Raw genomic sequence first — 13,100 nt, 5'->3', positions numbered from 1 at the left:
CAGAGGTATTTGTGTAAATAAGGTCTTTTCCACAGGAGCTGGCTGCTCACAAAGCTGTTGGGCACCTATTCCTGATGCAGGCCTGCCTCTCCATATTGGCACAGCAGTTTGTGGGAGGCAGCATGCTCAGACACAGAGCTTGCCAGACTAAAAATAATCTCAGTAACAGATAGTGAGAGATGTTTTAATTGGAGACCCACTCCCAAGCTGGTTTGTTGTGATGTCCCTACAGTCGGCAGCACAGGGCTGGGAGGAGATGCTGGTGCAGGGTCTATGGGACACTGGTAACCAATGCAGAGACATTTTGCAATTTGTTTACCTTAATCACTTGGATTTGTCATGAAAGTGACTCAAGGTCTCAGTCCAAACTGTGCCACTTTTGAAGTCCTGTTAATCTCCAATGAGACCTCTTAGGACTCAGCCCTTGTATGTGTCATGTAGATATATTTGTCATTAACCTGATTTAGTTCTCTGAGAGGAGTATGAGGAGACTCCCTGGGTAAGAAGGAAACTTGCAGCATCATTTATATTCTGGAGATCCTCTCTATTGGGGTTGTAGTGTTCAGTGCCTGATTCTCTCCTGCCTTATGTCTTGTATTTATATTAGTTTATGCTGGTGCTGGTACACAGAATTGTGCTTTTCTGATTTGGAAGCAATTTATATTCTTACAGCACAGGTGCAAGAATCTGCACAAGAGCAGAGCAAGGAAGCAAGTTTAACTTAATGCAAGGACATTTGTACAAGTTGGGATGCTTAGAAGCAGAGAGGAATCCTGTAAATCTCAAATGAAAGGATATTAACTTATTTCAAGTACTATAGATATTTACAGATATAAATATGTTTACAGCTCTTTAGTCTTCCTTTTGAATGAAAGCTTTTCTAATTTGCATGAGTATAAAAAAAGAAATAATTCTGTCTGTATTGCTGGAGTTTTTTAGCCTTGCCCAATCTATACTGCCAAGAGGGAATTGGCCTAAATACATAGTTGAATTAAAATTGAGACTGCGCAGCAGACAACTTAGATGTATGAGATTTAGGGCCAGATTCTGATACATTTCCTCTAGTAGATAAATGATTTTTTTGCTCTGTGAGTAACTGAAAAAGCAGGATCAACAAAATATACAGCTTTCAGAAATCTCCAGCAATTCCTAATGTTTATACTTCTGTAGTCATGACTGTGTATAACTCAAATTCCATGCAAAAATTCCCTTCTTTTTACTTTTGTTCAGGAAGGAGGATTTCACAGAATTATATTTGTAAGTGGTTTTGAATCCAGGAGATTTTTTTGCTGTAAAACTCTGAAGAGCCTATTATGCTACTGCCCTGTCTAAAGCAATGTAGAGTGAAGCTGTTCCAGTATGAGTAATGATGTGTTAGACCAATTGTTTTGACTAGCTGAGCATCCACTGAGCTCGCTGGATCTTGAATGCTGCAGCTACTTTAGGTTTCGTGCCCCTGCACTCTAAGTGCAGTGGTTGCTTCTAACTGTTGCTTTTATATCATTTCACTTTGCACCTTTTGTTACATTTTTGCTCCTCAGTGTTTGTCAACAGTATATTTAAAAATATTGTGGAAGTGCCAAGTGTTATACAATCAATGTCTAACACCTAAAGAACACTATTTTGTATGGGACAACCTGCTGTTAGTTTGAATATCAAGTATGCCATTTATGTTTTGGTGGGTAGTTCAGAAATTTGATGTTTGCCAAATATGAAGCGTTGAAGAACACTCCATGTGCTGGATTAGTTCGCTGTTGTGATCTCCTTCACAATGAACAACCATCTAATAAAATTTTGTACGCACAGATTTACATGACTACATTACCCTATCCTGTAGGTGACAGTTCAAACGTGCAGTAAAAGGGTCTTTAAATCCCTTTATTGTTTTTTATCAGATGGGCAGAAGATCTTTCAGAAAATAAAACCAAATGACAATATTTGCCTCCAGCTCTTAAAAAATACGCATAAATCCACTGTAACATATATATTTAAAAATAGTTGGCTCAATCATATGTGTTAACCTATTTTATGGATGTTTATAGTAAATTATTTTTTAAAAATCACTTGGTGTATGCCACAAGTAAAACTTTACGATGCTGTAGGCAGCAGTAAAAAGTAATGGAATAAATCTCCACAAGAAGCTCTTGCCAGGAACTTTGCCTTGCCTTGGAGTGGGACAAGTGGATTCCACCAGAGTCCACTAAACTGTGCAAAAGCTGTGATTTGTGGAAACACCGCTAACATCCTGTTTCTCCTGCAAATATCTCCTCATCTGTGAGTTTTGGTAGCCCAGCCCAGAACACCTTGCAGACTGGTACCCCCTACCCTGCATAAAACATAATAAACAGAGCTGGTAGCGGTGAGATTTGGTACAAAATAAGGAGCTTTAATTAATTTTAAATGGTGCTTTTCAGAGTGTCAAAAGCTCAGCCCACTGAAGTGGAAAAGGGAGTTAGAGTGGCGAGAGCCTGGCAACCCAGCTAATCTAGGCACTCTCAGCAAGCTCATTTCAAAAGCTGACATCAGTCCATTGGCATCTCGAGGTAGAGCTGCCTGGGGACAGCAGCCACTCTGCAGACAGACCTGCCAGGGCCAAGTTAGGGCTCTGTGGCAGCTTCTGTGACAAGAGGGCATTGTCACAGCGTGGTCACAGCGTGGGGGCTGCGCCCAGCTGTTTGCGCTCTGGGCATTGGAAGTAACCCAGGCACACTGGGGGACTGGTGCACGAGGCACACAAAACCAAGCATGGACTGGACACAAACTGGGGATCATGCCTTCTGTCATCTGATATCAGGGCAGTCCCACTGCAGCAAACTGTTGCTCTGCTTCCCCAAGGTATTTAGATAGTGATTTTGAAATCAGTGCTTACATGGTTACTTAAAAGAGAGGGACTATGTGATGCAATATTCCAGTGCATAAAGAAATATGTGTTTTGAGCATTTTTGATTGCTTAAAAAATAAGCTAAATTCTTTTTTGACTTCCTTTATAGAGAGTTTGTTCTCCTGGAGGTTATTCTGGGATCTGTTTTCTAAAGGCTAATAGTTATAAACATAAATACCATTAAATAAGCTACCAAATATTGGTGGGTTCTGTTTTTCTCTCATCATATTAACAGCAGCCAAAGTATGTTTGTCTAGCCAGCCTTGTTTCTCTTTAAAACAGTGGCAGAACTCCTATTGATTTCTACCATAGCACACAAGGTGAATCTGTATTTAATAGATGTTAGACTTAGACAAAAAAGTCTAGAATATGAACCTGGTGCTGATATGGCTGTGCAAGTCTTCAGCTAAAAAAATCCTCTCAGACTCTGGTTTTACTAGGCCTCAGATAATGCTCCTTAAAATTAAGCTGGCACTTCATAGTAAGTTCTTATTCATTCATTATTTACAAAGTAGGAAAAAGAAAACCTCAGCACTATTTGCTGAGTACCAGTCAGACGACCCACAGACAACAGAAGCTTGCAAAGTTTTAATAAGGTAGATAATTCCTTTTTATAAACGTAATCTCTCATCTCAGCCACTGGAGCAGAGCAGCTTCAAATTTGTCTTCTGAACTTCTCCACAAAGTGATTTTCTACAATTTTCAGTTGTACCCTCAGCTACATTCATGTCCAATTTTGTATTTCAAGTTTGATCCATTGAAGAGACGTAATATGGTGTTATTAAAAAGCACACAAGCCTAGAATGGGACTACTCATATTCTTAAAAAGTCTCTGTCTCAGTGCTGCCTTGAGCGGATCCCCCGTCTGTGCTCTGCCCTTTGTGGGATGAGGTGAGGGTATGTAGTTTCAAATCTAATTACCATCCTTATGAGCTGTAGAAAGCTCTCCAGAGCTGCTGTTCATATTTCATTTATTTGCTGACACTCACCCCTACCACCCCCTCAAAAGATGCCCCCCCCCAAAAAAGGCAAAAAACCCCAAACAAACAAAAAACAACAACCAAAAACTACCCACACTCCACTCCCCCAAAACTCAGAATTTCCACGGGAAGGCAATCTATCATTCCACTGACAAGGATGCTTCTGAGTGCCTGTCTCCTGCATGAAGCTGATGGCAGGTTGGGAAGTGATGCTGACCTTGGGCATGAGTGGATTTGCCACCAGGTACTTGTTCTAATGGCTGACACCTGGTCCCAAAGGAACCTCTGCTGAGACCTGAGAAATCCCCCCAGCATCTGTGCTGGGGCCATGCTTGCATGCTAATCTGGCAATATGTTTTCTGTAGGACGTAGAAGTTGAATCCAGGCAGTCCTTCTAAATCTGAAATAGCTCCTGAGGTCCTGCCATGGAGTGTATTTAGGATCCATGAAGCAGCCTCTCACTGCCCCTGTGACCTGACTTGACCAAATCCTGCATTTCACACTCTGGGTGGGTCTCTGTGCTGCTCAGTGCCTTAAGGGCACCTCCCTCCTGCACAGCACTGTACTCCTGTTTTCCCTCTGTGTTTTCTATAGGAACACTTCTCCTCCCAGTCACTCAGAAAGGACAGAGGAACTCTCTTTTCTGCCTGTAGCAATGTCTGCTCATTTGAGATTTTATCTGGTTTAGGTTGTCAGCCTCCCTGTGACCACATATATATTGTGTAAGAGACGACAGCAAATTTGGTTCTATGTAAGTAATGAAACAGTTTTATCCTAATATACATTGTTTCCTATCAATCTCTTCCAGATATAATTGTTTACTGAATAATAGACAAAAGGTTAGTTTAGAGATTGGTTTTAACCAAAAACTTTCAATGGGACAACATCTGGGGAGATGGATTTTGGCATAAATTATAAACATCTCCTCAGAAATATGTTGGCTTGAATTTTTGTTTGCTCATGGTCTATCTTGAAAGTGAAGTTTTGCTTCTGTGGTGAGATACCTTTACTGGGAAAGCTTATCTTCTCATGGCTGTGTTCTGGCACTGTACCATGGCTTGTCTTCCCTCTGTAATTAAATGTTTTGATCTGAGTTGTATCAGATGAAATTTCCTTGTCATAGGGTGAATTTTTTGTCTTAGAAGATCAAGACTAGGTTGTGTATAGATTTAATCTGCATTCTAGATCCACACTACACAAAAATAGACCATTGTTGCAGTTTCTCTGCATATCAGGGCTGTGAAGGCGGAACAGGAATTATACACAAACCCAGGCTGAATGGAATCTGTACTGGGCAGCCACAGCATAGAATGTGTGTTATTTTTAGCATTCATTCACATCATACAGTGACAGAGCAGTCACTGGCAATTACAGCAGGCTCTGGAAACCTATTGCTTACTTGAAAATATGTTAAATCAGAAAATGTCCAACGGCCTATTGGATCAATTCAGCTTTTGCTGCTAACATCAATTAGCAGCAAAACATCATTTAACATCTCCCACCTTCATTTTCAAATCCATTCTTGGTTTCTCAAACATACCTCATATAATGATGTTTAAAAACCCCATTGTTTAAGTATTTTACTTTTTCTTTTTTTTTCTTTCATGTGTTTGCCTTTGACTGGGAAAATCATGACTATAAGCACATTCCATCATGACTATTAGCACATTCTAATGAGTGCCAGGAAAGGGACAGTCTCGTGGTTAAAACACAGGACTGGAGAATGAGAACAGAGAGAGGTCTGGTACTAGCTGGGCTCTGGCACAAATTTGAAGCAAATAATTTTCTCTCTCCATGACTCAATGCTTGCCACAAAAAAAAAAAAGAAAAAAAAAGGTGTGTGTGGGAGTCTTTTGTCAGTGACAAACATATTTTGAGATTGTCTGTTAAGTATAGAGATTATTTTCTTTTGGAAACATTTCAGAAAGAGCAGAGGCAGTGAGGAGGTTTTCTGTATGTCTGGAGCTTCATTCAGAATTTTCCCAGACACTCCAAACTCTTGCAAGTGGTGGGCAGTTAGGAAGGGATGCTTTTCCCAAGGGATTTCTCTTACAATAAAGTTGCTCTTTAAATATTCATGTATTATTTAGGACAGAACTTAAGGTTTTTGCCAAGATAAGATATTTTTCTTTCTTACTGTATGGATACAAGTGAAAAGGAAGGAGTGGAGGAGAGGAAATTAAAGTGTCTTTTATCCCTGGAATTAGTTTATTTTCAAATTTTATGCAGGGATTTGACTTGCTATTTATTTTATTGAGTGTAGTTTGTTCATCAGAGGTGGTTCTGCATTGTAGAAATACTCTGCCACTCAGATAATTGAGATAATTAAATCACAGGGAGATAATTCTATCTTCATTTTAATACTGTGCACCACTCACAGATCTTAATTTAACAACACATTCAGATGAAAGATTTTTGACTTGAGATATCTGTGATGGTGTAAGGAATAGGAACCATTTCAGGATTATTTCTTCATTTGCTTGCATAAGGCAGATGCTTTGCTGAAGTTTGGCAGTAGCAAAGCTGATACCAAGGAGCACTGTGCTCTAGATATGCAAGTCCCCCAATGCTCTGAACCAAAATACAAGGCTCTGTTAGCTCAGGGGTGTAGCTGACCCTATCACAGCTGGTTCTGCCATGGGAAGGCGACAAAGTTGTACTGGGTTCACATGGGGCAACAGTTTTTTTGCATTTTGAAGCAATATAAAATGCATTTCTCTGTGTGGTGTGACTTTCTGTAGTATTTAGGTATTCTGTCGTGTTCTAAAAGTGTGAAAGAAAAGTGGAGAAGAGAAATGGGGGTGTTCAGTGACACATCAGCAACTCTAGATGTCTTATAATTTCAATCTATACATTAATTATGGCAAGAGAGGCAATTTTATGCACGAGTGCAAATCTTATGCAACAGAATGTATTTTGTCATTAACTGGATGGAAAATTTTGTCACTATGAGCAATTTTTGCTAAAAATAAATAAATTCATTTTGTAACCAAATGCATTTATTTAGAAACAAGGGACGTCTGTCTGATTGGGAGGGAGTGGGTGTTTTGAGAAAGAGGTGGCTTGTGATTCAGAACTCCTTAGATCTATTCTTGGTTCTGCTTCTGATTCATTATTGGTTGGATCTCAAATCAGTGGAAAATGGGCCAAAATTTCTGTGACCTATAACGAATCACATCAAAATAAAAGTCATGTTTTAGGCAAAGACTTTCTTAACCTGTCTTGCTTAAAACACAAGAATTCTAATGCAAGAAAGATGATGTTTTACTTCTCCAGTCCCTTCCCTCTGACCACCTGAATCTGGGCATGCTGTGTGCCTTCCATATTTGCTCAGTTTTATTTCTATTGCTCAATCAACACAAAAGTATTTTTCTAAAATCTGGGACTCTAAATATACCATGAATAGCAAGACATACATACATATTACATATACATATATATATATATATAGTATGCCCAGAACTTCTTTTCTTTTTTCTTTTTGAGGGAGCAAATCTGGAGCTGAGGATGTCCATTTTTGTATTAAAATTCTGATTGCAATTTTGTCAAAAGCCTTAATTATGTTTCTTTTTTTTTAAATGGTTATGAATCCTTTTAAACAACTAAAAGATTCTACAGGTAGCCAATGAAAATAATTGTGTACTCATGCAGTCTCTTACCCACTTTAACTCTAGCCCTGTTCACTGCCTTTCATTTAGGATCACAGAAAGTAGAAGAGATTTCCCAGGTTATCAAATCCAGTCCCTAGTGTTCACTGGAAGCCATACAATTAAATAACAGATAAGAAAATTCCAGAGTCCATTATCACAGTCCCAAATAAGCTTTCCATACCAAACTTCTGACCTGCAGTGAAAACCCAGAGCCAGAACCATAACGTGTTGCCGCAAAAGAACAACAATGAAAAAATTAAGTTAATGCTGATGCCTTAGTTTCTTGCAATATGAGAGAATAAAGCTTTCAGATAAAGTACTTATTTGGCAAATCTACCTTTTTTGGGTGTTCTGCCTACAGCTAGAAGTTTTTGAGATAACTAGAGGGCAATCCTATTTCCAGAGTGCACCACGAGGCTGCCTTCCAGCAGCAAAGCCATACTGAACATTTACTTCTCATTCTGGGAAATACTTACAGTGGTTGGGGGAGGGCAATTTAATGTGTGTGTACATCCCATTATTGCAGGTGGGATTTTTTGTGTGTGTACTTCAATTTAGATTAAACAGTATGGAAGCAATTCTCAAAGGGCACCATGTTCTTGTTGCATGTATAGCATAATTCTACTAAAATTTGGAAGAACTGAATCGATAGAATGTATAAATAGGTATCTCCTTTACTCATCTGCACAGCTACAATGTGTTTAATGCATTAATTAAAACTTTCAGGAAAAAGAAAAATGAAGCTTGAACACTAATCTAAAAACATTCTTTTTTAACATGTCAGGAGTGTAATGTACAAAACAACATCCTTAACAACTTAATAAGTAAGTGAGAAACATTGCAGTGGGTAATGCATCTTCAACACTAACAGTTATTGCAAATGATTGATAACAAAAAAAGAGTTTAAATCTCTTAACTTGTGAGCACCTAGTTGTTGCTGAGTAAAGCATACAGATCTGAAACCTGCTCTAGATTAGGGGAGAGAGGAGGAAAGGTTAGAAGTCCTACTTTTAGCTCTAACACAAAATCAAACATCTGTTCTTCCGACAAAGAAATTTGCAGATAGTAATGGGGACTACACATCTAAATCCTTTCTATGTTCGTGTGAGCATACATTTCACAAGGTGCATTTGAGGTACATTTAATTAGAGCTAGAGTAGTATAAATGTATTTTAAAGTGTTCCAATATGCTGACTTCTTTTAGTTTCACTTGCCATGAAATGCTATGCAGTGGCAGAATTCTCCTTGCCACATGTGGGAAAATGAGGACACTTCCCTGATATTGTTGTTATTGATGTAACTGAGAAAAATTTGTCTCAGTATAGATAAGCAAAACGATTTACCCATGCACTAGAACTTTCTGTCCTGCAGGTGTTAGCATTTAGTGATGATAATTCTGATGAGCAGCACTGTCTGTCAGGAAATTATCTCCTTATATCACACATCTACAACTCCTTGGAAAATTAATTTGACACATGGAATGCAAACACATTACTAGCCTTTAAAAATTTCTGTGTGGCTTTGGAGGTCAGAAATGTACATTTCCTAGCTGGTGACCTTTGTTCTCAAGAGATTTTCTGAGATGTGACTACTTCCAATTGCAAGTCCCATTTCTGGAACTGAACTTCTCCTCAGCTGAGTCTCAAATGAGGATGTAACCAGCAATAAATGGTACAGGGGAAACTGTCACTGACACTGTTTGTGTCCCTCTCTGCAATATGGAAGTTTCATGAAAAATCAGAAAATCTCAAAATGAAAACTTCTAAGCATCAGGAACTCTCAGCTGTCTTGGTGGGTTTTGTGGAGTTTTTTGATGATTTTTTGGTTGGTTTGTTTGTTTATTTTGCTTTGGGGTTTTGTTTGTTTGTTTTTTGTTTGTTTGGGTTTTCTTCAAATATAAGGGCTATGAACTTCTTTAAAAAATAATGAGCTAAGATTCTCCTGTAACCAAATAACTTGAGGAGTTAGGGATTTTTGAAGACCTCTAAACAACACAAGACTGCAGTCAGTATAAAAGATGAGGCAGCTCAGGTCTGTATAGGCTAACAAGGTTTGACCCACTCCTGCTGTTGATGCATTGCCATTAATTTGTGTGTGACTGCTCATCACTAATAGACACTTGAGTAGTAGTTTATGACAAATAACTAAGAGTTTTTATATCCATCAGCAGGCCGTACAGGGAGTGATCTCAAAGCCATGCAAACAAAAAGCAGAACATGTATTTAAGCTACTTCTATAGTGCTTGTATTGAACCTTTAGTAAATTATACAGCCAACTACATTTTCCTCAACAGTAATATTTGAAAATTATTTATGTTGTTATTATATACATGGTGATTCCTCATCTGGTATAACTTATATTATTGATCTTTTTTTAATACTGAAATAATCCCGTGTTTTGTTTGTAAAACTGTTTAGCAAACATTCATTATAGCTAACATGTTTTTTTGGGCTTTTTTTTGCCACAGCACATTAAAGATTCAGGACTAAGCCTTCAGCTGGTGTAAGCTGATCTGGCTTCCAGTGTAGTCAATTCTTAAACTTTGTGAAGACTTTCAGTCATAGCCAAGAGAAGAATAAGAAAATCAGTGCAGCTCTTCTATCTGTCTTATTGATCAGACCTTAATTGCACCAAGAACCAAATGTTTTAAAAATCCTTTTATTTGATCCAGAGCAGTTTATGAAAAATTACTCTACTATACTGTGTAGAGGGAGTTTGTGCATATGCTAGAGGGAAGGGTGCAGAGCTAAACAAAACCATTAATTAAAAAAGGATACTTTAATTGAAACTGAGCAAAAAGTGGAAAATTATTTATCCAAACAAGCTTTGTATCCCATAAAGGTGTGGGTACATAAAGCACGCAAGCCCATTGCTTATTAGATTATTTCAGGCCTTCACAAGCTGTTTGCTTACTCCAATAGCAACTTGTTGATAATAGGAAGACTTTTGTGAGAAACGGCCCAAAAAACAATGGAAAGCGTCAGATTTAGTAAAGTGTCTAAAGAAAGTCTTAAAATGACACCCACGCTACGAAGGGAAGACCAAATTTGCTTTTTCTGAAGGGAATTTGTGTTTGTCAGGAAGGGCTCCTGGCGGCTTTGTTTCCAGGCCTTGATGTGTGACCAGGAGCCTCCAGGCCTCCCGTCACCCCTGGCCTTGTTCTGCCACCGCGCTGCCCACCCATACCGACACCGCAGGGGGAAGGGTTTCAGAGGAGCCGGAATCAAAAGCGGAGGGAGGAAAAAAAGTGCTTTTCAGGGTCTGATGTGTGGGAATCAAATGAGAGGCCTAGCTGAAATCCGGTCGCCAGGCAACCATAGTGATATGCTGAGGGAATATCATTAAAGTTGGAAACTAAGCAGTCGCTCTGAATTAGCAAACCTGACCGCCGTGCGGATGATGCGCCAGAGCCACCTCAGCCCCCAAGCGCCGTTTCTGCACGTACAGGGGGGAAAATAGCAGCTGATTTGTGGAGTTTTTCATAAAAAATAGACAATGGCTGTCCAGACACGGAGTTGGTGGTGAAATATGGTAACTGCCAGGCTTGCAGCTGGCCCTCTGACACAAGATTAATAAGTTGCCGTTTCCTAGCCGACCACAACCTAGTGGGAACTATCCGGCATTTTTCCATGAATTGTGGGTAACAGCCTTCCCGCAAGCTGGCCTACTTTACTGCTCTGCTTTCTGCAGATCGCCCAAAGTGCAGTAAACATCTGTGCCTGCAATGAGGTCAGCGGGCACGGTGTCCAGCAGCCGCCACCTGAGCATGGGCTCAGCCCCATGCACGGACCCCAGGGCTGGGCTTTACCCGCCCCACTTCCACCACATGGGGAAGGAGCCCATGGCTGTGGGTTCAGCACTTCACAAAGTTTTGCTGCAGCTGGAGCAGGGAGGGGGCGGCGGGGGACTGGGTTCGGAAATGACAATGTGACAAGGGAGCGGGAGTGAACCTATTGAATTAGATTTAGGCTGCGCTGAATATTATCATTGACATGAACAAGCAAAGCTTATCTGCTCTTGCCTTCTTGAAAGGTTTAATGAAATTGAATTGCCAACCTCTGTATTTTACCACCATTTGGCTGAAGTGGCTCAGAGGCATACATGATCGCTTAAAAGGAAGCCAGGTTGAGTCAAACTGCAAAGCGTATGTATGCATTTTTGACAGCAACATCTCAAACACAGTGTGACATGGCATAACATTTAGAGGTAATTTGATTACAGGCACTGTGTAATGCAAATCAGACTTCCCCAAACATGTTAATTTTTTATCACAATAGCTCACCAACACAGTCAAGTTCAGTTTAAGTTATTGTCAAGCTACATTTTATATTATATTTAGGCTTTGTAATATAATTGTGTGCAGTTGCCCACAAATTATAAAGAGCTAGAAGTTCAGTGAATCCCCTGGGTTCTTTCTTTCTAGGTTTAATTTTAAATTATGATATGAGGAAAATATTTCTTTATATTACCTAGGTGTTTAAAGAGAATCATTTGAATGTTTCTTCAGGCATAGAAATTTGGAAGGAACAAGTAGAAACTGAAATTCATAGATTATTTTCTGTAGGAAAAAGAGTGAATGCATGTGTCTTTAAGCTTCACTATGATCAATTTATTCACTTAGGGCCACATGCACCTGAGTTGCAAATAATTTTAGATAATAATTTTGTTGGTACGTAGGCAGGACCTGTCAGAGTAACTCTGAATGTAAAAGTGCAAGGTTTGAGCTTTCTGTTTCTGGATTTTCTTCGGTCCTTCTGTGCAATGGTGAAAAAGGTTCCTTCTTTTTTGTCTCAGTTTCCCCAGCTTTATATAGTACATTTAGGTTTTCAAATGACAAATATCACAAGGAATGATATTTGAATGATAATGTCAGCCTGGAGAGCATATTCTTAAATTTTGAGCTTCTGTTTTTAGAAATTTCTTCATGGAGCAATATTATTCTGATGATTCAGAGCTAATGAAACCTTCAGTGGTGACAGGGTCCTGCAGGTAGGATCTATCTCTCAAGATGGAGCACAACATAATTCCCCACATGCAATGTCTATCAGACACCAACCAAAAGACTCAGCACTGGCAGGTGGTTGCCTGCTATGTCCTGTGTAAGTGGCACTGGAAATCAGTCTGATTTGAGGCAGCACTGAAGTGTCTCACTTGGAGGAACAGGAGAAACTGATCAGAAGTGGAGAGATGGTCTGGCACCGTTAGGTGAAGTTTGATCAACCCCGTGAATTCGGAATTCAAACTCCAGAAGTGAAGCAGAGCTGACCACAATCAGGGAGAAGCCCAGATGATAAGCACCCCAGGTGACAGCAGAAGCTGAGTATGTAGTCATTCACCTTTGCTTAAAAGGTGAGGTATCTTGCTCAGTGTGTGTGCTGTGGCTATAAAAAAGAGTTCTAGCGTCTACCAGCCATGATTATTTCTTTCCAGTATGTGTGTCAAGGAGTCCATTTGAACATGTGTAAAGATGGAGATAAAAGAAGTATCCCCCAGTCAGTAATAAAGAGGAACCCAAAATATAAACACAAGTGAAAGCTTATATGTGGTAATCATTTCCTGCACATCAACTGATCTGCCTCAATCTTCCAT

General features: G+C 39.5%; 1 long non-coding RNA gene across 1 annotated transcript in view; it reads left to right on the top strand.

Annotated features, from left to right (window-relative positions):
* The first annotated feature begins 4,471 nt into the window (after window positions 1–4,471).
* The window catches only part of LOC115947692, an 84,950-nt gene continuing 76,321 nt past the window's right edge, over window positions 4,472–13,100 (top strand). The window contains exon 1 of the long non-coding RNA XR_004081546.1: window positions 4,472–4,612. This is a non-coding gene — a long non-coding RNA (uncharacterized LOC115947692). The remainder of the gene's footprint in view (window positions 4,613–13,100) is intronic.

Source organism: Geospiza fortis, unplaced genomic scaffold (genome assembly GCF_000277835.1).
Source record: "Geospiza fortis unplaced genomic scaffold, GeoFor_1.0 scaffold172, whole genome shotgun sequence".
NCBI classification, from domain to species: domain Eukaryota; kingdom Metazoa; phylum Chordata; class Aves; order Passeriformes; family Thraupidae; genus Geospiza; species Geospiza fortis.
This window is presented reverse-complemented; position numbering and strand designations above follow the sequence as displayed.